A 24,189-nucleotide genomic window follows, 5' to 3' on the forward strand; every position below is an offset into this window, starting at 1 on the left:
GTGGCACTATTTAGCTCCCCCCCACCAAGATAAGGCAGGCACGATTTCCCTAATAAGCAGGAGGAATAAAATCTTCAAGCTGGTTTTACTCACAGGGAATCTATGCTGGTAGCCCTAATAATAAAATGTATGAGCAACTTACTACGGTTTGACTTTATAATTGAGAAAAGTAGAAAAAATAATCTCCAGACATCGATGAGCCATAAACATCTTAAACACACTTATAAGTCACCACAATGGAAACTGAACTCACTTTTTTCCCAATTCACACATCTAAGTCAGTTTACAAATCTGGACTCCTTGACTGAAGAAGAGGCTAGTTGTCCTTGAGAAACATCCTTTCCTCAAACACTGTCATAAATATCATGTGTAAACCTTCCTCTCTGCTCTTCCCAAGTTGACCTGCAGCCATGTCCCAGGGTAGCAGTGCTCAGGGAAAGAACAGTACTAAGGAGTTTTGGAGGATTTTGAGAGTTACTTTTGGTTAATACTAATACCTGGGGTCCAAAGACATCCACCATTGGTCTGAATGAGGGCACAAGGGGGTCAGAAGATGAATGGATTTCTGACCCAAGCCTCTGTTAAATGGGCCCAATGCCAGTGGACACACACGTGTATAATACATACATATACACATGTGCATACACAGGGATACACACACAGACACTCATATATGGGTTTATTACAGGGAACTGACTTATGCAATTAGGAAACTGTGAAGCTGGCTAAGGATTCCAGTGTCTGTCAGGTGGACGATTAGAAACGGAAGAGCCCAAGCTGGTGGAACCCCAAAGCCACAGGACACAGTCGTCCTCTGGGCAGAAGCCCAGAGTCCTTGGCTCTCCCCAGAGAGGGTCTAAATCCACTTGTAAAGCCTTCTGGTTAATTGAGTCAAGTCCCGCCAATACAATCTCCTTAATTTAGAATCAACTGGGATTAGGGACTTTGATTACATCCACCAGACTCCCTCACGCCAGCACTTAGATTTGCATTTGACTGAATAACGGGGGAGGGTGTGTGTGAACCTCACAACGGCTGCTGTTTCCCTTCCACCCTCCAGCTTCCACAAGGAATCTCTCTAGCATCCTCCCAAGAGACAAGCCTGAAAGGGGCTTCTGGAGGACTTGGTTGAGTTGAAAAGGCTGACACTCCACCAGCCATCACCGTCTACTCTTTGTCAACTTAGCGCTCACCCACCACTCCTAACCCCGTACTCTACACACTCTCACTGACAGAGTCACACGTCTGCCTGACACAACACTACTGTCCTGTGTGCAAACTTAAAGTACGTTAACCCTCCCCCAGCAGGGATGCAAAGCCCTTGAGCAACGTTCACCCTTCTGTGACAGCCCGCGACTTACATGCCAAGATATAAAATTAACTATAATTAACACGTCTTACGTTAGATGATAAGAGAGTGAAGGAAGGAAGAAAACAAAAATATCATGTATAAATTATATCCTATTTTCTATGGACTGAATGTTTGTATCCTCCCAAAATTTACATGTTGAAATCCTAACCCCCAGCTGGATGTATTAGGAGGTGGGGATTTTGGGTGGTACTTAGGTTGTGAGGATGGAGCCCTCAGGTATCAGAATTACTGCCCTGACAAGAAGAGACATGGGAGCTTGGTATCCAACCATCTGAGGACACAGTGAGAAGAAGCTCACAAACCAGGAAAGGCCTCACCAGACCCTGGACCTGCTGGAGACTCGCTCTTGGACTTCCCAGCCTCCAGGCTGTGAGAAATAAATCATGTTTTGTAAGGCACCCCATGTATGGTGTTCTGGTAGAGTAGCCCAAACTGGCTAAAACAGTCAAATGTGATATATAAAAATAAATATAATAGTATTTTATATATATATATATATATATATATATATATATATATATATATATATATATATATATACACTGTACAAAAACAAACATATTACTATTTAGATACAGGGAAAATACTGGTGGCCTTTACTAACAGGGGTAGAGAGAGCAAACCTTCACAGGATCAGTAGCAGGATGTCGGGCAGCAGAAACTTGTTGCTTTGCTGACACGATACACCACATCTGGAACAGGGCCACAATTGAACTCACCACCTGGGTGAGTCATTCCTGAGATCCGTTTGCCTTCTGCGTGTCCAAGGAAGTTGAATGCAGATGTGGTGGGAATCAGCATCCCTGTGAGTTTTAAGATCTGGATGGTGGTGCTGGTCTCTGCAAGCCATCTAGGGCCGTGGTGTTGGTTACCATTTACTGTTTGTACAGACGGAGGCAACTGAAGTCACTAGACACACAAACATAGAACATACAAGAAAATTAATCACATCATTGCAGAGACTAATAAGTATTATGGAAACTTGAACGCTAGCAGAAACTGATGACTCTGGGGCGTTAAGAAAAGGCCTTAATTATTTCTTAATTAAATGTAATGTTTTCAAATGCTGTTTTAAATGATTATTTCAAATTGATATCAAATATGGATTAAAAGCTACTATTAGTCTCCATGCATTTGGTCTTTAAGACAGATTTATCATTTGTGTAGAATCATAATATCATGATCACAGCTAATTAAAGAATAATTTTTCTAATATCCATCCACATTCCCATTTCTCCAGATCTACTATAACCCAGGCATCAGCATTTTCTCACGTTGTAGAGTGATCTCAATGCACAGCAGAGATTGGGAAATCTTGCCCTATCCCTGTCTTTCCTGAAAGAAACTTAGGTCTAGAGATTTGATTAGATTCACGTTAAACATTTGCCTTAAGAGATTCCCAGGTGATGCTGCACCTTTTCTACGAAACCACTACCATGGCACGAGCTAGTCAGGACTCCCCACTACCAGTCACACTCAGATCTTCAGTGAAAGTCACGTTTTCTTCTTTGCAATGAGCAAGTTATTTGTGGAGATTCTGTTTGCTTTCTGCACCATAAAAATTCTACTCATCAGCAACCACCATGATTTAGCAACTGTTGAAATTTTTGCCTTAATTGAATTTTTCCAGAGTGTTGGAAAATTGTGATTTTTCTAATTCTCTCATTCTTCTTACATTTATGAGTTCGAATTATTCTTTAAAATAAAACATGAGGGGGCTTCCCTGGTGGTGCAGTGGTTCAGAGTCCGCCTGCCAATGCAGGGGACACGGGTTCGTGCCCCGGTCTGGGAAGATCCCACATGCTGCAGAGTGGCTAGGCCCGTGAGCCATGGTCGCTGAGCCTGCACGTCCGGAGCCTGTGCTCCACAATGGGAGAGGCCACAACAGTGAGAGGCCTGCGTACCACAAAAATATAAATAAATAAATATAAAAATAAATAAAACATGAGCTTACCTTCATCAAAAGAGGTTTTATTTTTAATTTTTAATTTTTTTAACTGGACTGATGGATTTTTATTGCAGTATAATTGAGCTATTACATTATATTAGTTTCAGATGTACTACAAAATGATTCCATATTGAGAAATAATCGCCCCAATAAGTATAGTTACCATCTGTCACCTTACAAAGTTACATTTTATTTCTTTTTCTTGTGATGAGGAGTTTTTTAAATATAAACTTTTATTGGAGTATAGTTGCTTTACAGTGTTGTGTTAGTTTCCGCTGTACAGAAGTATGGTTTATTTACAATGTGTTAGCTTTAGGTGTAAAGCAAAGTGATTCACTTTTATATATACACACACATATATATACAGCTTTATATATATTATATATATATATAAATATATATATATATATATATATATATATATATATATAATATTCAGTTTTTATATATATATTCTTTTTCAGATTATTTTCCCTTACAGGCTATTACAAAATATTGAGTATAGTTCCCTGTGTTATACAGTAGGTCTTTTTGTTATCCATTTTATATACAGTAGTGTATATCTGCTAATCCCAAACTCCTAATTTATTCCTCCCCCTCTTTCCCCTTTGGTAACCAGAAATTTGTTTTCCATGTCTGTGAGTCTATTTCTGTTTTGTAAATAAGTTCATTTCTATCATTTTTTTTAGATTCCACATATAAGTGTTATCATATGATATTTGTTGTTCTCTGTCTGACTTACTTCTCTCAGTATGACAGTCTCTAGGTCCATCCAAATCTCTACAAATGGCACTTTTTTGTTCTTTTTCATGGCTGAGTAATATTCCATTGTATGTATGTACCACATCTTCTTTATCCATTCATCTGTCAATGGACATTTAGGTTGTTTCCATGGCTTGGCTTTTGTAAATACTGCTGCAATGAACGTTGGGATGCATGTATCTTTTTGAATTAGAGTTTTCTCCAGATGTATGCCCAGGAGTGGGATTACAGGGTTATATGGTAGCTCTATTTTTAGTTTTTTAAGGAACCTCCATGCTGTTCTCCATAGTGGCTGTAACAATTTACATTCCCACCAAGAGTGTAGGCAGGTTCCTTTCTCTCCACTCCCTCTCTGGCATTTATTGTTTGAGATTTTTTGATGATGGCCATGCTGACCAGTGTGAGGTGATACCTCATTGTAGTTTTGACTTGCATTTCTCAAATAATTAGCTATGCTTAGCTTCTTTTCATGTGCCTGTCTGCCATCTGTATGTCTTCTTTGGAGAAATGTATGGTTACGTTTTATGCCCATCTTTTGATTGGGTTGTTTGTTAAAAGTTTTTTTTTTTTTTTTTTTTTTTACTTTCTGCTTTATAACAAAGTGAATCAGTTATACATATACATCTGTTCCCATATCCCTTCCCTCTTGAGTCTCCCTCCCTCCCACCCTCCCTATCCCACCCTTCCAGGCGGTCACAAAGCACCGAGCTGATCTCCCTGTGCTATGCGGCTGCTTCCCATTATCTATCTACCTTACGTTTGGTAGTGTATATATGTCCATGCCTCTCTCTCGCTTTGTCACAGCTTAGAGTTTTTTTTAATTACAATATCAGTATTACTACTTACATAATATGATTAATAGAATTATAAAATACTTTGCAGTTTTTTTAACCCATAGAATGTAACCAGCTAAAGGGTCTATAATAAGATCACTGCATTTAAAATTGTGTACTTAATACTTAAAATAATTATTTCATTTTTGTGTTTACATTAACTATGGGTTCATTTGTTTCTTCTGTTTTCAGTTTCAGGGTGTGTTTTTAAATACATTTTTTTAACATGTAAAATATTTATATGTTTCAAAAGTCCAAACTATATTAAAATATACATGCAGGAAAGTCTTGGTTTCATCCCTATATCCTCTATCCAAATTCTCCCTGCCTGCTAGGTAAGTATTTGAACCAGATTTTAGTTTATCCTCTTTTCTCTGCAAATTTTAAATAAATAATTGATCCTTGTGATCACTCCTTAATAAAGAGATTTTATCATGATTTTTCTTTATGGCTTTTTCTGAATTTTCAATTTGCAAAATAAACATTCTTTGTTCCAACAGAAAGACAGTGGTTATTGACCAGCAATGTCTGGCTTGGGGGAAGCATAATAGGTTCTGTCATAAGTTTGAGATATTTGCCATCCCTGCCTTACACCATGCTGTTTGCTTATAAACTTTTAAGGACTCGATTGTTCAGAAGTTATTCCTAAACTCATTGTATAATCAAAAGGCAAGGGGAAAATGTTATTAGTAGTTCTAATATGAATGCAATAGTCGGAGACTAGACTGTAAAAATAATCCCTGGTGCATAAGGATGGAAGATTTGTGTGAAATAAAGTCATCTCTTGACAAAACAGGTTCAGGATGGCCCAATCAGCCTATAATAAAAGTGTTGTTTATTCATTCTTTCATTGATTCATTCATTCAGAATGTATTCAGTAAGTGCCAACTATGGGACAGGCAGAACTCAGTGCAGGGAATACATGGTGAGTTAGACAAACGTAACACCCACCTTCATGGATATTACAACCAAATTGGAAAAACAGCCAGGAAGAAAGTCATAACAAACAAAAGGAAAACATTATTAAAGAGGGGGATGGGATGAAACTGGGATATTTCATCCAATATATGGGTGCAAACATGGTTCCCAGAGGAAGTGATGTTTAACTGAGACTCGGTGGATGGGCAGGATGGACCCAGAAGCATGGGTCAGGCTGGACACTTTATGTGGATATGAACCGTTTGTGCAAAGACCTTGCCATGGAAGAGTTTAGTCATAGGTGAGAAATCATTAGCAATCCAGCTATGATAGAGCCCCTCACTGAGCTCAGCTTTCTCTCCAAAATGGTTCTTCCTTCTGCTTTTCTTAATCTCACTCCTATGATCCCAACACCCATCTGGAAAGCAGAGCATCACCTTCAGCTTCTCTTTGTTCAGACCCCACACCCACCGCCTGGTATCACCTGTTTTCTTCTGTCTCTTCCTCTCCATCTCTCTGACACTAGGTAATTCAGAGATCAGGATCCGCTCATCCAAATGTCAATTTTCACCATCTTCAAACACATATAATGCATCTCTGCACAGTCAGTTCAGTTCCTCGAATCCTCTTAAATTCAAACACTATTATCACAGTCACACTCTGTTTCAAAGTGGTCCCTTGGGCACAGAGGCTTTCAGGGTACTTTTTTCTCTTACCCTTTTTCCTGATCTCACAATCCAAGTCCCAGGGTGACAGAGACATGATTTCCCCAATTCCTTACTCCTTTGTGCATTCACACCCTTTGCCACATAACTCTGCAGCTTCTCCACTAAAGGGGGAAGGGAGCAAGGCTGGAGGCACCACCCCACCCTCTGAGGTGCAGTTCCAGGAAAGGGCTGCATTGACTGCAGGAAAGGGCTGACCTTGCCCAGGGAGAGCCTGGGCCCTTGCTTAGCTCCTAGAGGCAACCTCTCAGCCCTGGGACGTCCCGCTGGGCACTCTTAGCAACTTGTTTGGCCCTATGGTGAAGCATACTGGGCCCTGTAAACCTTCATCAGGCCTGCCTACCTGACGCCTGCCTCAGCCGTCACCACTACTCCTGTGATGAAACAATGATGATTCTGAAAGTGGGACCACCGACAGCTCACAGAGCCCAGGCTCTATTCCAGGAGGCAGGTCAGCAGCCTGACTCTTTCCAGATCGGATATCTTCTGAACACAGCTAATTTCTGCCTTCTTTCTTATAGATTGTACCTTTGCTGTGAAGCAGAGAGTGCCTTGAGTTTAGTAGATGCATATCTACAGGCACAATGAAAAATAATACAGTAAATATTGGTAATAAAAATATATTTCATTTTCATTTTCACAGTGACAATCTCTGCTCTGATCATTTTCTCAGGCTCGGCTGCTTACTCTCTGTGTGACCTTGAAGAAATACTCAACCTCTCTGGCCTCATTTATAAGATATGACAAATAACTGTAAGTAGCTTGAATGGTTGTTATGAGTTCAGTGAGTAAACACATAATATGTACTCAGAATAATGCCTAGAACATTATTATATTATTGTGAGTATCCAATAAAACTAATTGTAATAATAATTATTATGCTCATATAAGAATTATTATCTGTATTGGATGGGAATAACTCCTTAACTTTCCATACATGTCCTCGGCTCTAGTCACAGTGCTTGGAAGATCTTAAATTGGATATTTCATAATATTAGGACTTTGAGGATAAAAGGTAATAATTGCTCACAAATTTTAAGGAGATTCAAAATGAACTGAGTCATTCCATTCCCTTAAACCAAACTTCAGAGACAAGAGTTCAGAGCCAACTTCTGCTACCATCAGTACCAGGATAGCTGCTGTTTGACTCACCTGCCCATCTACCAAAGCAATAAAGTTGTGACAACTGCAGTAATCATTATCTAAAAGCATTAGAAGAAACTAAGACAAGGATTCTGCCTGCTAAAAGAGGAGATTTGAATAGGACAACATGTGGCGGATACAATCGGAAATCACCAGTCATCCCAAGAACCAAGAACATCAGAATTGGAAAAAATGAGAAAAGACCCTGAGATGATGCCGAGGCTGGGGAACCTGACAAGGATTTTAGAGCAGACATCACAGAAATGCTTCAATACGCAGTTACAAATTCCCTTGAAACAAATGAAATGTTAGCAAATCTCAGCAAAAATTAAAAGATATAAAAAGAACCAAATGGAAGTTACAAAACTAAAAATATAATAATGTTTTTAAACTTTCTGAATGGGCTCCATAGTAGAGAAGACAAAATCAGTGAACTTGCCCAGTCTGAACAACAGCAAGAAAATAGACCCCTCCCCCCAAAAAGTGATCAGAGCTTTAGGAACATGTAGGACAATAATAGAAATTTCAACATTCCTATTTAAAAAAATAATGGCTAAAAATTTCCCAAATTTAGCAAAAGACATAAATCTTACAGATTTAAATAATCTGAGTAAACCCCAAACAGGAAAGAAATCTACACCAAGACATATCATAAGTAATCTTCTGAAAATGAAAGACAATGAAAAAACTTGAAAGTAGCCAGAGAAAAAATGACATTATGTATAAGAGAACAACATTTGCTATGACAGTAGATTTCCCAGCTGAAATCATAGAAACCAGAAGAAAGTGACACAACATTTTTCAAATGATATAAGAAAAGGACTGTAAACCATGAATTCTATACCCAGTGAAACTACCCTTAAGTAATTGAAGAAGAAAGAAAAACAACCTCAGACAAAGGAAAACTTAAAGAATTTTTCACTAGCAGACTTACAGTTAAAGACTGAGTAAAGGAATTTCTTCAAAAAGAGAGAAAATAATAAAAGAAAGATACTGGAGCTGAGAAAGGAAGAAAGAACCAAAAAAGCACAACTACGGTGAAGTACAGTTTCCACAGCACTCAGAGTGGTGCAATGTTGATACCAGTAGACGTGATAAGTCCCAGGTGGTAGATGTAATGCCTAGAATAACACAAAGAAAACTGTAAAAGAGATATACTCCAAAACACTATAAATAAATCAAGATGGAATCCAAAAAAAAAAACCTTCAAATAATCCACAGGAAGGCAGAAAAAGGGAAACAGAGAAATAAGAAATAAAGGAAAACAACAGAAAATGAATAAAATGGCAGATTTAAGCTCTAATACAGCAGTAATTACCTTAAAGGTAAGTGGTCTGAATACATCAATTAAGACAGAGATTTTCCTTCAGAGTGTATAAACAAACTGAATCCAACAATATGCTATCTACAAGAAATTCTCTTCAAATGCAACAACATAGGTAGATTGGAAGAAAGAAGAAACGGAATGGAAAAAGATATATCATGCAAACGTAATTCAAAAAATACCAGTTGCCTTAACTGTAGTTAATTTTTTTAGCATTGAAATCTCTCTTTGGCATTTATAGTTTAAATATGTTCTAAGAGGCTGATATAACACAGATTCTAGTAACTGAAGTTATCTGCTTAGAAATCAAATGTTTCTGCCTTTCCTGATTCTATTTAGAGGCAGAGAAAATTTATACACCTACTAACTCAATCAACTTTGTCAAGTTTAAAAGTGTCAAAAATTCTGTCAAAGACAGCCCCGAAAAACATATTAATGGGTTATCTGGGTTCCAGGTATGGTTAACTATTATCAGTGTTGTGTGCTAGGGAAAGATTTGGGTGGATATTGTCAACTTTTAAAGAGGAATACTGAATTTCACAGAAAGAAAAAATAATAATAATACATTTGACTCTCTAATGATACAATTTTTGAGCTTACAGACTTGTTTCTAATGACTAGTAAAGCTACTGAAGAATTGGAAAAATGTTGACAAAAACAAATAAAGAGTAGAGAATCCCATAATCTTAACTGGAGGTTTAAATAACATTCTCAGTCAATGAAAGAACAAGCAAATAATATCAAAGATTGGAGCAATAAGATTACTAAGTTGGTATAATTAATATAACTAAAACTTGTACAGAAACCACGAGTAGATGGCTCTGTTTGATGTGCATACTTACTAAAATTGATCAGATGCTGAGCCATAAAGGAAGTCACAGAAATTCAGAGATTTTAGGCTGATCACAGGGAAATTAAGATAAAATATGGTTTAAAACACCATTTTTAAACTGTTAATAACAAATGTTGGCCAGGGCCTCGAAACTGGATCAAGACAGAATTTTTTTTAAACCTGTATTACAGTGGTCAATACACATTTGTAAAGATACTCAGCACCATTGTTAGTCAGGAAAATGTTATTCAAAACACAATGGGAGGGACTCCCCTGGTGGCGCAGTGGTTAAGAATCTGCCTGCCAATGCAGGGGATACTGGTTCGAGCCCTGGTCCGGGAAGATCCCACATGCAGCGGAACAACTAAGGCCGTGTGCCACAACTACTGAGCCTGCGCTCTAGAGCCCATGAGCCACGACACTTGAGCCTTTGTGCCACAACTACTGAAGCATGCCTAGATCCTGTGCTCTGCAACAAGAGAAGCCACCGCTGTGAGAAGCCCGCTCACTGCAACTAAGAGTAACCCCTGCTCGCTGCAATTAGAGAAAGACCATGCACAGCAATGAAGACCCAATGCAACCAAAAAAAAAAAGAAAAAAAATAAAAACAAAAACAATGGGATAGCATTACAGTCACCCTAAGGGCTGACATTTATAGAAACAGACAATGTCAAGTGCAGGGAGAACGTGGGACCATGAACTTCCAGACACTGCTGGTTGGGGAGAAATTGGCACAATCTCCATACAAAACTGTGTAACAATCTGCTTAGCACTAATTTATACATTCACAGAGACACAGCTGCTCCACACAATGGAAATGCATTCATATATTTACCAAAATTACTGCAAAATATTAATAGAAGCACCATCTACAATAGCAAAACTTGGGAAACTACCCAAATACCCATCAGTCATTGAAGAGATAAATAAATCTTGCTGCATTTCTACAATGGAATATCACACAGCAAAGAAAAACATTAAATGACTGCTACATGCAGCAGTACAAGAAATTTCACAAATATAGTGTTGAGAAAAGAGATAAAAACAAAAAGAAAATCCAGACACAAAAAAGTAATTACCACATAATTCAATTTATAGTAAATTCAAAAACAGAAAAAAACTAATTTGTGGTGATAAATATGAAAATGGCAATTGTCTTCGGTGTGTGATGAAGGGGAGAGGTCATGAGAAAGTTTCTGAGGGCGCTGACCATGTCCTGATCTGGGTGATAGTTACCTGGTTATGTTCAGTTTGTAAAAAAAAAAAAAAAAAAAGCTACTAATAATGAGATGTATAACTCTCAATCTATGTAGATTTGAGAGATGGAGAGATGTAGATTTGCTAACTCAATTGTATGTTTGTTTTACTTCAACAACTATTAAAAAGAAAATAAAAGACTCAACTCATTTTGGGCTCATCCAGTACAGCAAGTTACCATAATTCCACTGAATATATTGGAAGGGAGAATTGTCTTGATAAAACCGGAACTTAAAGGGAACTTCAAGATATCACTGAGGAAAAGGATAAATTAATACTAAAAATTATAATTATCCTTTATGAATATCAGTCACTTTTCATACATTATTGATTTTGCTTCTTGCAATAATCCCATGGAATATTCATAACATATTCCCATAACATACATAAGGTAAGTAAGGCTTAGAGAAATTAAAGATTATACAGCTGGCCAGAAGTGGGCTTTGAGACTTGCTTTATTCCAAGGCCTTTGCTATTACACAATAATGCCTTCTTTGTAATAATTGTCCCAAACTGAAGAAAGTTCCATCTTGTGATAGAAAAGCTTGGAATTTACCACATAGGACACACTCCTATACAAAGGATAGAGCCAGGGTTGCCAGATCGAGTGCAGGATATTTGGTTAAACTTGAACTTCAGATAAACAATGAATAATTTTTTTAATGTAAGGATGCTCCCATTCAATATTTGAGATGTATTAAGCGTATAAATGACCCATGCAATTAGACATAGATATATTACAGATACATGTGTTGTTTATCTGAAATTATAATTTAACTGGGCATCATTTATTTTTGTCTGCTAAGTGTGGAGACCCCAGTTAGGGCATGGTTTCTCTACACTGGCACCACTGACATTATGAACTGGGTGGTTCTTTGGTGTGGGTGGCTGTCCTGTGCATTATAGGATGTTTAGCATTGTCCCTGTTCTCTATGGACCAGACACATCTAGCATCCTCCTGCCACAGTTGTGACAACCAAAAATTTCTGCAGATGTTACCAAATGGCCGCTTGGTGGGTGAGGCAAATGTCCTGAGGTCGAGAACCCCTGGATTTGGAAAAGTCAAGAAAGAGTCCACTCTGCTGGTGGTACTGGTTAAAGGGTCCCACCAAAAATAGGGACAGCAGAAGCCAAGCTGATATCAAGACTCAGGGTATAGCATTGCATTTGGGAAGTAATTCTTTCAAATGTTTAGGGGAGAAATTCAAGTCATTTTTGCATAAATGCTTCCAAGGAGCTACTTCCTTCTAGGTCTTGGCTCACTACGTGACTGCTCGGAGTTTACATCCTCGTGGAAGTTATGTAGGAGGGCTCCTACCTACGGCGTTTCTGGAAGAGGGTCCTCCTTCGCCCTGAGGACACCTGGACCCAGATTCCTGCACTTGAGTTTATCAACCTCCATATTTCTCTCAAGGAGCTCCAGACATTCACTAACCAATCTCTTCAGCTGGGTGACCGAGGAAGCCATGTTTGCAGGCAGATGAATGAAACACGAGGTTTTCTTACACTCCCAGAACCTCATGGTCACTTAGAACTATTTCCTGACATGCTCAAATGAGAGTAGACTGAGCACTGTCCATGGAGCAGGCTGGCTGAGCATCGTGCATCCACATGGAGCACTCAGTGTGAGAATCTTCCCACCTGGGTTGTCTTTTTGCCCCAAACTTCTCCATCACCTCCCGAGAAGGCCAACGGGTCAACACTCCCTGTCTTCAGGACAGGAGCCATGTGTTCACTTGGAGATTGGCTGCTGGACTTGGGAAGCCACTGATGAATCTGTCTACCACATGCTGATTCCTCAGCAAGGCTACATCCTGGATCACAGTGGAGAAAATGCAAAATTGGCTTGGCTTCTATCATAGGATCTGCTGACCGGGGGCTCCCTCAGTGCACCGAGGGGTTGGAGATGGCCTTTTGTTTACAGGCTCAACTGCCTGAGAAACAAGCTTGCTTACCACCTGCTGGTACCACCAGTGCCACCCAAAGGCCAGTCTTTGACTCACGATGGTTTTGGATTGGAAGGTGTGCTGCTGCACCAGGGTGACCAGATCACCTGGTAGGAACACCTCGTGCACAGTAGCTGTCAGGGGTCTTAGGGATTCCATGGAGTAACCCAACTATGATGCAATCACTGTGCTCAGCAAACGTCAGTTTCTGACTTTTTCCTTCCTCTAGATCTCGCTGCCCCTGAGAAGTGTGACCCTGCGCAGAAGTCCACTTTGCTAGGGCTCGGGACCCCATCCCATCTTCATGGGAACTGAACATGTGTCTGTACCCACAACTGCTGGCTGGAGTCTGTCTTTATGACTAAAAGTCCCTCACACATTAGGCATCAAAACAGGAGTGCAGGGGCTTCCTTGGTGGCACAGTGGTTGAGAGTCTGCCTGCCGATGCAGGAGACACGGGTTTGTGCCCCGGTCCAGGAAGATCCCACGTGCCGTGGAGCGGCTGGGCCCGTGAGCCATGGCCGTTGGGCCTGTGCATCTGGAGCCTGTGCTCCACAGTGGGAGAGGCCACAATGGTGAGAGGCCCGCGTACCACAAAAAAAAAAAAAAAAAAGCAGGAGCACACCTGAGACCAGGCACGTCTCAGTGTCAGAAACCCAGCTGTCAGCAGACTTTCCTACTGGCCAGGATCCCTGTTCTAGGCAAGCAAAGTCCAAACAGGAAGCCTCACAAGACCTTGGAGTCCAACCCTGGCACTAAGTCAGGGCCCCTAAGCACAGCTGACTTATCCCATGCTTTGTTTTCAGGCCCCACTTCTTTCCCCAATGTCAACCCTTTTTGCAACAGAAGCCACTCTGACTAAAGTTTAAGACTCAGGGAGTATCTGTCTGGAAAGATCAGCCTCCAGGGGTCCTCTACAAGGGACTCTTCCTTGAAGACAACTCGTTAGGGACCCTTTGGAGCATCACTTCCATCCAGAGACTCTGCCCACATAACAGAGTCCAAGCTGGCAAATGCAGCTTCCTCATCAGCAGTGGGTGTTTATGCTCCAGCTGGGAGATACAAACAGGTGGGCCACAGGTGAACGGCCAGCGATGGAAGAGGTACTTGCAACCACGTGTGCTTTTCACAGATCACACCCCAATCCCTGCCTTGAAAACAAACATGGTGCTTTGTGCGTGTGAAGGTATATAGGTTGCCAGGAGGCTTCGAAGCAAACGGGCAACTGGGACTAGCAAAGACATGACAAATGCATAGCATGATTTTAAAGGAAATGCATGAATAACAGATTTTGGAAAATCCAATAAATAGCTCTTTCCCCTTCTAATTTTAAGCATTGGGTTATTTGTTTTCCTCAAGATGTTCATTAGCCTCAGGCAGCATGTACTGCTCGAGTCTCCATTCTGTCCTGAGTGCCATTCAGAGAACATCTGTGCAGAGTAGCTCTTTCTCTGTCCCCCAGTCTCGCTGAAAGGGACCGGCCACACGAGCAGCATTCTCCAGGCCCAATCAGCCTGCCTCTTTCAGATGTTGAAATAGTATGCTTTCTGTATAAAGCAGATGCTCCCATCATTGATGATCAAATTATCTGAAGAGGTTGTGGAAAGGGTCTGAGGATGAGCCTAAACAGGAAGCTTTGCTGTGGGTTTCAAATGCTGCTAAAATTGGGCCTTTGTTTATGTAGAAAAGAAGGCAGTGAGAGAATAGGACAGATGATAAGTGACATTAAATTCCAACCAAAGCTGGGGAAGAAAATGAGCTCGTAGCTAGTTTTCTGTCACAAGGCACCACGTGGTTGAGTTAACGCGGGTGTGTTGTCGAAATTCAGCCTCTGTGCACCGGGGCCTGATTAAATCTCGGAAGCAGAGTTTTGGATGAAGTAGAAAAGCATAGCTTTATTGCTTTGCCAGGCAAAGGGGGCCATAGAGGGCTAATGCCGTCCAGACTGTGTCCCGCCCTGGAGGGGGCAGTGAGGAGTTTTACAGGGTTCAAGAACAGGGCGTGGTCAGCTCGTGGACATTCTTCTGATTGGCTGGTGGTGAGGTAATGGGGAGTCGGCATCATCAACCTCCTGGTTCCAACCGGTCTGGGGTCTCCGTGCTGGTGGGCAGCTTGCAGCTAACATCTCCCACCTGGATACTGAGGTGGGGGCCTCAGTATCCGCAAAACAGCTCGAAGGACATGGCTCAGAATGTTATCTATAGTTCTCGGGGAGGAACTAAGTGTCCTTGACTTTGTTTAACTGCTAAACTATTATTATTACTGTTTTCCTTTCTTTCTGCATTTTCTCACTTCTCTGATTAAATGTACTCTTTGACTAAAGTTTCTCTACAGACAAAAGTCAGGTGGAGGACGTGGATGGGAGTCTATTATGGGAAGACCCCATAGGGTCCTGCTGGCTTACAGGTGGCCTGGCGTTGGCCATTCTCAAGGGTCTAACTAAAGGGGGCAGGTCACCCACAGGACAGCACCTGTAGAAGGGGGTTTAACACTGTCTACCTGCTCAGCTGCCACAGGCTGGGGTGGCCGGTGAGGACTGTCCATGCTGCAGCATGAAATTAACACAGTTCTTCACTCTAGCGGCCCAGCTTGGGGTGGTGCACAGATTCAGTTCCCTTATTTATTATGTATTAATAATACTATTATTATTTTACAGACAGCAAGGCTATTAGAGGATGTCCCAGGTAGAGCCAGAGGAACAGAACAGAACTGGTACCTGCCCACAGAGAGACTGCAGCTTTTGACAGCATGAAATGAGGGTGTATTGTTGAGAGGATTTTGTAAGGCACCCGATTTAAGGCAGATGTTCAGAAATAGTACCTGTTGTGTTTACTATAGTTCTTAGTATTTTTTTATGAGTTTGGGGATGGTCACCTTTATCCACAACCCATACCCAGCAACATGGTCTTCCTTTTAGACCCTCTTAAATTGTTCCTCTACCATCTGTTTCCCCTACTGGATTGTGAGCATCTTTTAAAGTCAGAGATATTCTCTGCACCAAATTTGTTCATCACACTTTAGGGCCTAAAACTGTGCATTACACCAGCATTTATTTTAAAAAATATATTACATAGGTAGATAGATAGAGGGATGGATGGATGGATGGACAGAAAGATGGATGGATGGATAGATAGATAGATAGATAGATAGATAGATGGATAGATAGATATACAAATGTGTATGATCTGGATGGAGACCACGTTTGAAATGGGCTTTGAATCAAACGTCCCAGGAACACCACCAAGTCCCCGCTGTCAGTTCCCAGGCACACATTCTCACATCCTTTACTACCTGGAGTCCACAAGCAATTGTCCCCCTCTCTTTTCATCAAACCTGAGGCCCACTTTTCTCAAGGCTGCCATGTGACCTTCTCTTCATAGCCTGGGGTGCAGTCAGCCTGGGCACATAGTGAGCTTCAAGAATACTCTTCTGTCCATGAAGCATGTGCATTTCAACACCACTCAGCTTGGCAAATCCCCCTCTGTGTCCTCACACAAACACCACACAATGCATGTGAGAGGTAAGTTCCTCCCCCAACTGATGGGTCAACCTAATGTCTCTTCCTCCCAGTCTCCATGTGATGGAACTCATATCATCTGACATAGATCCCTACTGGTCCATCCCCTATCCTTGTCCAGCTTCCCTCAAGGAATAGAATACACACCCTTGCACCCTGTGTAGACTAACCCCAACTGGAGCCTCAGTCACCCTTTATTTGCTCCTGGGTGGCTTTTGTTCTCCTCCCTCTGCAGCTATTTCACTTGTTTCTGGTCTTCAGATAGACCCTGGCCTTTCGCTCTCTCTCAGCCTCTAAACTTTGGATGTGGGGAGAAATGTACCATCTGAGACTGAATGCCTTCAGGACTTGCCTCCTTCCTTCCTCTGAAATGCAAAAATATCCAACTGAGATTGGAGGTCGATCTTCCCTCAACTTCTCGGATAGCAATCAGTCAAATAATCACAACATCCCTGCCATTCCTTGACTTACAAGTGAGGTCAGGGACCACCCCTCATTCACATCACCCCCATCTCCTCAATACAGCAATAATTTCCATGTCACATCCAGACACCCACAGAAGGACCCTTGCTTCTGCAGTCCTTCAGAGGTCAGCAATGGCTTCCTCATATCGATGTTCAATGAAATATTTCAATATGGAGTCATTGGTATGCACAGAAGAAATATGTCACATATGTAAATTAGAAATATTTAAAATGAAAACTTGCAAGCCCATTACCCACCTAAGAATGAAACACCCAAAATATTTTAACTGTAACCCCTGGTAACTACATAGCTCCTACTTATGTCGTAATCTATTATCTTCTCTTTTTAATATATAGTTCTATTCTCTTGCATTTCTATACACTAATGATGAAAAATCTGAAAGTGAAATTAAGGAAACACTCCCATTTACCATTGCAACAAAAAGAATAAAATACCTAGGAATAAACCTACCTGAGGAGAAAAAAGGACCTGTAGGCAGAAAACAATAAGACACTGATGAAAGAAATTAAAGATGATAAAATAGATGGAGAGATATACCATGTCCTAGGATTGGAAGAATCAACATTGTGAAAATGACTCTACTACCCAAAGCAATCTACAAATTCAATGCAATCCCTATCAAACTACCAATGGCATTTTTCACACAGCTAGAAGAAAAAATTTCACAAATTGTATGAAAACAAATTCAAAACAAACTACAAGAGACCACAAATAGCCAAAGCAATCTTGTGAAATAAAAATGGAGCTGGAGGAATCAGGCTTCCTGACTTCAGACTATACTACAAAGCTACAGTAATCAAGGCAGTATGGTACTGGCACAAAAACAGAAATATAGATCAATGGAACAGGACAGAAAGCCCAGAGATAAACTGACACACATATGGTCACCTTATCTTTGATAGAGGAGGCAAGAATATACAGTGGAGGAAGACAACCTCTTCAATAAGTGGTGTTGGGAAAACTGGACAACTACATGTAAAAGATGAAATTAGAACACTCCCTAACACCATACAGAAAAATAAACTCAAAATAGATTAAAGACCTAAATGTAAGGCCAGACACCATCAAACTCTTACAGGAAAACATACGCAGAACACTCCATGACATAAATCACAGCAAGATCCTTTATGACCAACCTCTGAGAGAAATGGAAATAAAAACAAAAATAAACAAATGGGACCTAATGAAACTTAAAAGCTTTTGCCCAACAAAGGAAACCGTAAACAAGACAAAAAGACAACCTTCAGAATGGAAAAAAATATTTGCAAATGAAGCAACTGACAAAGGATTAATCTCCAAAACATACAAGCAACACATGCAGCTCAATATCAAAAAAACTAACAACCCAATCCAAAAATGGGCAGAAGACCTAAATAGACATTTCTCCGCAGAAGATATACAGACTGCCAACAAACACATGAAAGAATGCTCAACATCATTAATCATTAGAGAAATGCAAATCAAAACTACAATGAGATATCATCTTCCACCAGTCAGAATGGCCATCATCAAAATATCTAGAAATAATAAATGCTGGAGAGGGTGTGGAGAAAAGGGAACACTCTTGCACGGTTGGTGGGAATGTAAATTGATACAGCCACTATGGAGAACAGTATGGAGGTTCCTTAAAAAACTAAAAATAGAACTACCATATGACCCAGCAATCCCACTTCTGAGCATATACCCTGAGAAAACCATAATTCAAAAAGAGTCATGTACCACAATGTTCATTGCAGCTGTATTTACAATAGCCAGGACATGGAAGCAACCTAAGTGTCCATCAACAGATGAATGGATAAAGAAGATGTGGCACATAATACAATGGAATATTACTCAGTCATAAAAAGGAACAAAACTGAGTTATTTGTAGTGAGGTGGATGGACCTAGAGTCTGTCACACAGAGTGAAGTAAGTCAGAAAGAGAAAAACAAATACCATATGCTAACACATATATATGGAATCTAAGAAAAAAAATGTCATGAAGAACCTAGGGACAGGACAGGAATAAAGACACAGACCTACTAGAGAATGGACTTGAGGACATTGCGAGGGTGAAGGGTAAGTTGGGACAAAGTGAGAGAGAGGCATGGACATATATACACTACCAAACGTAAAACTGATAGCTAGTGGGAAGCAGCCGCATAACACAGGATGATCAGCTCAGTGCTTTGTGACCACCGAGAGGGGTGGGAGGGAGGGAGACACAAGAGGGAAGAGATATGGGGATATATGTATATGTATAGCTGATTCACTTTGTTACGAAGCAGAAACTAACACACCATTGTAAAGCAATTATACTCCAATAAAGATTTTTTTAAAAATGTAGTTTTATGACATGCATACATATTTCTAAAAAATATATAGTTTAACATTACTTAATTTTGAGCTTTATACAAATTATTTTGTTCTGTAGAATTGCACACACACACACGCACATGAGACGTAGAGGATGTAAAAGTGGTGAAACCTGAGAAAAGTCCACAATCTAGCTAACAGCAGTGGATCACTGTCATTGTCCTGGTTTTATATTTACCAGAGTCCTATAAGATGTCATTAGAAATGTCTATCAATAGAAGAATGGGTAAAGAAGATGTGGTACATATATACAATGGAATATTACTCAGCCATAAAAAAGAACATTTGTCATTTGCAGCAACGTGGATGGACCTAGAGATTATGGTACTAAATGAAGTAAGTCAGACAGAGAAAGACAAATACCATATGATATCACTTATATGTGGAATCTAAAAAAAAAATTAGGGTACAAATGAACTAATTTACAAAACAGAAACATAGTCACAGACATAGAAAACAAACTTATTGTTACCAGGGCGTAAGTAGGGAGGGTTAATTTGGGAAATTGTGATTGACATATGCACACTACTATATTCAGTAAGTTCCCTACATACGAATGAGTTCCATTCTGAGAGCATGTTCATAAGTCCAATATATTTGTAAGTCCAACAAAGTTAGCCTAGGTACCCAACTAACACAATATAGTACTGTAGAGTACTGTACAATATAGTACTATATAGTATGGCTATATAGTACTGTACTGTAATAGGTTTATAATACTTTTCACAAAAATATTACATAAAAACAAACAAAAAATAAAGAAAACATTTTAATCTTACAGTACAGTACCTTGAAAAGTATAGTAGTACAGTACAAGAGCTGCCATACAGGGGCTGGCATCCAGTGAACAGGCAGAAGAGTTACTGGCTGGAGGAGGGAGAGGAGGGAGAGGAGGTGGGAGACGGTAGAGCTGAAGGATCGTCAACAGTAAGAGATGGAGGGCAGGCTGCAACTTCACTCACGCCTGACATTGATGGCACAGGTTCTGGTTCCTTGCTGGATTCAATTCTATCTACTCTCTTGATAAAACGATCCAGTGATGTCTGGGTAGTGGCTCTTTTTTTCTCATCATAGATGACACGGTAGCACTGGATTGCATTCTGAATGGCTGCAGCCTTTTTGATCCGTTCCCCGTTTGGGTCCTGTTCCTCAAAAACTAACAGTGCCTCCTCGAATAAAAAAAATCCCCTTGTTATTTCATGTGTTGTGAATCTCTTTGGTTCTTCAGTTACTTCTTCTTCTTGTCTCTGCTTGTTCTTCCTCTGGGCCTCCAATTCCATCAGGTCTTCATTAGTAACCTCCTCCTCTTGCACAGCAAGGAATTCAAAGAAGTCATCCTCTTGCAGATCTCGCTCCAGCTTCTCTCTGAGGGCTCTCTGAGCTTCTGAAGACCCCTTTGGACTCTTCATCCACCTCAAATCCATGAAAATCGTGAAGAAACTTTGGGCAACTGTTCTTCCAAACCCCATTCATGGTGACGGCCATAACCTCACATGGAGCAATGTTTTTTATGGTCTTGTAGATTTTATGGTCCTTCCAAAATTGTTGCAAGTTTGTTCCTGATTCGTCACTGGTCTTTACTGCCAGATGAAAAGTGTGACGTAAATAATATTTCTTGAAAGTAGCTGTAACTTCCTGGTCCATAGGTTGGATGAGCAACATAGTATTCGGTAACAAATGTACTACTTTGACATTGGGACGAAAGTCATCCATGAATGGGGGGTGGCCCGGAGCATTGTCGAGCAGCAAAAGAATGTTGAATGGGATGTCCTTCTCCAAGCAATATTTCTCTACCTCCGGGATAAAGTGGTGGAAAAACAGTCCTGGAAAATGGCCTGTGTAACCCAGGCTTTGGGGTTACTCTTCCACACAACAGGAAGAGAGCCCTTGGTTATGTTTTTAAGGGCTCTTGGATTCTCTGAATGATAAACTAAGAGAGGCTTCAGCTTCATATTGCTGGAAGCATTACCACCAAACAGCAGAATTAGCCTATCCTTTGCTGCTTTGTAGCCTGGCATCAACTTTTCCTTCTTACTGATGTAACTTTGGTCTCACATCCTCTTCCAGTACAGTTCTGTCTCATCCACATTAAAAACCTGCTCTGGTAAATATGGACCTTCATCAATAATTTCTGAAAGCGTTTCAGGAAATTCCCAGGCAGCTCCCATATCTGCACTTGGTGCCTTGCCACTTACGTTTATGCTGTGAAGTTTGGCTCTAGCCTTGAACCAATGAAACCAGCCATGGCTGGCATTAAAAGATGTGTCCTCTGATTCTTTGCTGTGCTTCTTCTTCAGGTCTTCATAAAGGCTTTTTGCTTTCTCTTGAATCAGCATTAAGCTGAGTGGGACACGATGCTGATGCTGGTCCTGCATTCACACACTGAGAAGTTTCTCATCTCCTCCATCCCTTTTCCATGCTTCTTCGATATTATTGTTGACATCATCGGCACAGCAGACTTCACATGCTCCATGATCTTGTCCTTGTTCTTTAGAATCATGCCGATGGTTGAACAATTTCTGTTTTAAGAACAAGCGACAACTACCATCTTTTCACCTCACTCCAATTATTTTCACTTTTGTTTCCATCATTATCGCTTGGCGCTTCTTAGCAGTACCAGCTACGTCACTGCTGCTTTTACACTTGCTTCCAGACATCCTGGGCTTGAAATAAAGATACTGTACTACAGTACTCTATATAGTACTGTAAGGTACACAAAAGCATAACCCCCTGTAGAGGATGCATGCACGTGACAATGTATGCCAGACACATGAACTAACTTATGTGATTGGACATGCGAACGCACGTTTGCATCTTTGAAGGTTCTCAACTTGAAGGTTCGTATGGAGGGGACTTACTCTATAAAATAGTTAACTAATAAGGACCAATTGTATAGCACAGGGAATTCTACTCAATACTCTGTAGTTGTCTAAAAACGAGTGAATATATGTATATGTATAACTGATTCACTTTGCTGTACACCTGAAACTAACACAACATTGTAAATCAACTATATTCCAAAAAAAAATTTTTAAAGATGTCATCAGTACTCTAGAGTAACTTTTAATATCAAAGGCAGTGTATTTTTAACTATGTAGACAAAACTGTAGCCAAAAACCACTTTATGAATAGAAGGAAATGTCAATTACTCAATTGAGATAAACAGAATTGTTTAAAATAAGTTTTTTAATGTATTTAATAACTTCCATATGTACAGTTACGTTTCTCTATGTCCCTAATATTGTAAATTCATTATTATTTTCTTCTATGCTTCATCAAGTCTCCCAGATATCTATCTTTTCCATTAGTTTAAGTTTTCCTAACAATAAACATTTAGCTTGCTTGGTCCTTTCTATAATGTGATTTTCTATTTCACTAATTTCTACTAACATCTTGGTAGTTACTTTCTTCTATTTTCTTTTAAGTTATTTTGCTGCATTTTACTGTTTTATAATATGGTTGCTTACCTCATTAATTTCCACCCCCCCTTTTATAATAAATCTTCCTCTAAATCTTCTTTACCAGCATCTCTTAAGTTTCTTCTTTTTATTTATTTTTTTAACATCTTCATTGGAGTATAATTGCTTTACAATGGTGTGTTAGTTTCTGCTGTATAACAAAGTGAATCAGCTATACATATACATATATCCCCATATCTCCTCTCACTTGCATCTTCCTCCCAACATCCCTTTCCCACCCTCCTAGGTGATCACAAAGCACCGAGCTGATCTCCCTGTGCTATGCAGCTGCATCCCACTAGCTATCTATTTTATATTTGGTAGTGTATATATGTCCATGCCACTCTCTCACTTTGTCCCACCTTACCCTTCCCCCTCCTCATGTCCTCAAGTCCATTCCCTAGTAGGTCTGCATCTTTATTCCCATCCTGCCCCTAGGTTCTTCATGAACTTTTTTTTTTTAGATTCCATATATATGTGTTAGCATATGGTATTTGTTTTTCTCTTTCTGACTTATTTCACTCTGCATGACAGTCTCTCTGTCCATCCACCTCACTACAAGTAACTCAATTTCGTTTCCTTTTATGGCTGAATAGTATTCCATTGTATAAATGTGCCACATCTTCTTCATCCATTCATCTGTTGATGGACACTTAGATTGCTTCTATGTCCTGGCTATTGTAAATAGAGTTGCAATGAACATTGTGGTAAATGAATCCTTTTGAATTTTGGTTTTCTCAGGTTATATGCCCAGTAGTGGGATTGCTGTGTCATATGGTAGTTCTATTTTTAGTTTTTAAAGGAACCTCCCTACTGTTCTCCATAGTGGCTGTATCAATTTACACTCCCACTAACAGTGCAAGAGCATTCCCTTTTCTCCACACCCTCTCCAGCATTTACTGTTTGTAGATTTTTTGATGATGGCCATTCTGACTGGTGTGAGATGATATCTCACTATAGTTTTGATTTGAATTTCTCTAATGATTAATGATGTTAAGCATTCTTTCATATGTTTGTTGGCAATCTGTATATCTTCTTTGGAGAAGTGTCTATTTAGGTCTTCTGCACATTTTTGAATTGGGTTGTTTGTGGTTTTGATATTGAGCTGCTTGTAAATTTTGGAGATTAATCCTTTGTCAGTTGCTTCATTTGCAAATATTTTTTCCCATTCTGAGGGTTGTCTTTTCGTCTTGTTTATGGTTTCCTTTGCTGTGCAAAAGCTTGAAAGTTTCCTTAGGTCCCATTTGTTTATTTTTGTTTTTAATTCCATTTATCTAGGAGGTGGGTCAAAAAGGATCTTGCTGTGATTTATG

This window comes from Mesoplodon mirus, assembly GCF_964341445.2.
Source record: "Mesoplodon mirus genome assembly, chromosome: 9".
NCBI classification, from domain to species: Eukaryota; Metazoa; Chordata; class Mammalia; order Artiodactyla; family Ziphiidae; genus Mesoplodon; species Mesoplodon mirus.